Below are 3822 nucleotides of genomic sequence, written 5' to 3' on the forward strand. Positions count from 1 at the left end.
GAAATAACACTTAAGGTTTATTAATATATTATAAGTTCTAATATATTAATAAGAACTATTTAATTAGTATTGATCAAAAATTAATTTGGAATTAATTAAGTGATCAAAAGGAGACTACTTAAATATATAGGTTGATTGTGTAAATCATCCATACTTGTATAGTGGGCTAATGCTCCATGGATTATCAAGTTGGGCTAAAACCCATAGGATGCTCCATGGTGTTTTTGTACCCATGGATCATGGAAATGAAAGGTCATGACAATTAGGGTTTACATGGTGTAACCCTAATTGTGACACACTATATAAGCATCTTATTCTTCCCAAAAATATGGCACTATGTGTGAATGGTGAGGGCTAGCCGGTTTCATGAAGCGTCTCATTTCTCTCTAAGTTATTCCAACTGTATTTGGTGTTGTGTGAACCATTTGAGGTGTCACACTTGGGGCACTAGGCTCTTGAGCTCCATGGAATCAAGCCACATCAAAAAGGTATATATTCTATCTAATTTTGTTATACTAGTACTTATGATTGTATGCTAGTTTGGATAATACCTTGGAATATTCATATTTGCATGTATAATAGAGAAAACATAGATCCAAGGTATTTAGGGTTGCATGTACACTTAGGAGTGTTATAATGCTAGAAACCCAACACATGTTACGTGCATGTGTTATGGACTTCGGAGGAAGTTGGGACACCTAGTTGCCCTTGATTGAGTTTTCTTACAACAACAGCCACCATTCCTATATTGGCATGCCTCCCTTCGAGCTCTTATATGGGAGGAGGTGTCAGACCCCCATCTGTTGGGGAGAAGTATGGCAGCGAGTAATGGGTGGCACTAAGATAGTACTGAAGACGACCGAGCAGATTCAGCAGGTCAGACAGAGGTTACTAATAGTCTAGAGTCGCCAGAAGAGTTACGCAGATCGGCGACGATCCGAGCTAGAGTTCTAGGTTGGATATTTTGTCCTCCTGAAGTTATCCCCATGGAAAGGAGTGATTCGATTCAGGAAGCGGTGCAAGTTGGGGCCCCGATACATTGGTCCTTACAGAGTGATCGCCAGAGTGGGTAAGGTAGCTTACCGGCTGGAGCTACCTGCAGAGTTGAGTCAGATTCATAACACCTTCCACGTGTCTCAGTTGAGGAAGTGTGTAGTCGATGAAATGGCAGTGGTCCCATTAGAGGACATTCAGGTGGATGTGAGCCTGAATTATATTGAGAGGCCGATAGCGATCTTGGATCGGAAATTGAAGGTTATGAGGAGCAAAGAGGTACCCCTGTGTGACAACCCGGAACTTCTATCAAGGTTAAACTAGACTCCGTCGCCTTTTAACACCGTTTAAGGGTCCGTTTAAGTGTTCTAATCTTGATTACCACCAAGGTTGAGATTAGCGATGAGCTATAAAGTGGTAAAGTAGTAAAATCAGGCCATACACCCTCTTGGGAGGAGTGTACGGCTGTACACATGGGTGTGCGGCTGCACACCCACCCCTCAACCACACACCCGGGGTGGTGGGTCACCCACCCCTATAAATATGAGGAGACCCCCTCTCATTCATTCTTTTCTTTCTTTGGCTGCACTCTACTTTCTCTCTATAGAATCTTCATCCAAGAACACTCCAAAGGCTTAAAAAACGTGAGTATTCTATCATCTAGCATGATATACTTGTAAGACATCTTGATCTAAGCTTTAATTCATCATGTTCTTCATCCTTTGAAGGTGTACGACCGCACACCTTCATAAGGTGGCCGTACACACCTAAAAGACTCTCCAAAGTGAGAGTTTGGCCCCCATCTAGTAGCTTGGACTTGGTATGAGCCTTAAAACACCTTAAAACACCTGAAAATCAACTCTTTGAGCATAGATGAAGAGTGTACGGCTACACACCTCTATGTACGGCCGCACACCCCTATATACGGCCGCACACTCCTTTGTACAGCCACACACACACCCTCAGGGCCACACACCCACTTTGATGTTCATATTTGGCCTTAAACTTGAAAAACCACTAAGTATGGGACCTAGAACACTCCTTGGATGCTTGTAGAACCTTGGAAACACCTCAAAAACACCCCTCTTCATGAGTGTACGGCCGTACACTCATGGGTCACACACCCATGGCCGTACACACCCTCAAGGTGGCCATACACCTCCCTCACTTAATCACATGTGATTTTCCCACTTAGTTCAAGTGTATCCAAGCCCCTGGATTGGTTTCCTATCATGTCTAGTCATAAAATACCCTAATTTGAATCATATATGTGTCATTACATGTTAAATAAGGTCCAATTGTGTTAGAGGATTCAGTTGACACTCAGCATCCATACCGATCTTACATTCGAATCCTACATCAAAACGGTGAGTTCATACCCCTACGATTTTCCGACTTTTCATGTTTTCAAGAGGGGGGGGGGGATACAAGTAAAAGTACAAAGGAAACTTGTGCTCAAAATATATTATTTTGTTTAAGATAATTATATTTTCAGTATACTTCTATCATAGAAAATAGTTTTTAACAAACGATTAAGAAATCAACTCGTAGAAATAGTTTTCAAAACTAGGGTAACAAACTCATGAATCATGTAGAAAAATATACTATGTTATAAGGGATTCATGCAAATCATAAACAAGATTTTCAGTATTATTACTTGTAAACTTGTTAGTCTAATGTTGGAGACACGTCCTTGGTAACACTCCCCCGGAATCCGAGTGTAGGACTAGCACTTATGACCATAATCTCTTGTAGGGAGAGCGTGACTGTTGTGTATAGATCTATACGGGACTGACTATCCTGCACCTGAACTGCTAGCTACAGTTAAGCAGACATCCCTGGGGTGACAAAGTCATAAAGGATACTGGCCCCGTTACGTGCCATATCAAGTTAATGTATGGTTATAAAACTCACAACCTAGATAACAGAGATTTACTTTTATGATAATGAATCAAGTGAACTAACCTCAAAGTAATAACCGATTTGATTATTAGAGGGTATTAGTAATACCTTCATGATTTAGTTCACCACGTATTTAATAGTTTTATTTATGTAATAAGGCTAGTATAATTCAGGTAACCAGGGTTTCTGTTTAAAAAGGAAAACTATGTTTATCGATATAGGTATGGTAGATACTTGTACACCTCAGTTTAGAACGGATAACCAACCATCAACTTGTAGGAAAATATAGGATTTTCCCGGGATAACTTGGCTTTTCATAAACGTACTTGTTTTTACATGTAACTAACGAACCTTCATCATTAATTCCATGATTCCTTAGTTTATGCATCCAGGTTACGTATGAAGAATATCCGATAGACTCTGGAATGTGTGGTTTTCGCCTCATTCCCTGTTCCTTGTTTGGTTGTGGGTTTAGGGCAGATCCACACAATTAACGGTCTATCCGATGTTGGTTTATACGTAACTAGTATGAACTAAGTGGTCACAGAAAGAATTGGTTAATCATACTTTTCATAAGAAAATAAGGGATTTTCTTAAGAATCAATAACATCAGATCAATACTGGATAACGTTGTAAGTACCTAGTGGATACTTCAGGATTATGTACATGAGAATCTGACAACCAGTGGAATGTGTGGTCTCCGCCTCTTTTCCTGTTCCTTGTTTGGTTGTGGGCTTGGGGTAGAACCACACAGTCAACTGTTTGTTCGATTTGGATTGCATATGATTTGTATACACTAATTGCTCGCAAGATGAACTAGCAAAAATCAATTTTTACCTAACCTTTACTATATCAGAATATGTAAGGTTTTCTGGATAAAAATAATGTACCTTTCGAAAGAACAAAGAACAGTTATTTCCAAATCAA

The sequence above is a fragment of the Lactuca sativa genome, chromosome 2 (assembly GCF_002870075.4).
Source record: "Lactuca sativa cultivar Salinas chromosome 2, Lsat_Salinas_v11, whole genome shotgun sequence".
Classification (NCBI taxonomy): Eukaryota; Viridiplantae; Streptophyta; class Magnoliopsida; order Asterales; family Asteraceae; genus Lactuca; species Lactuca sativa.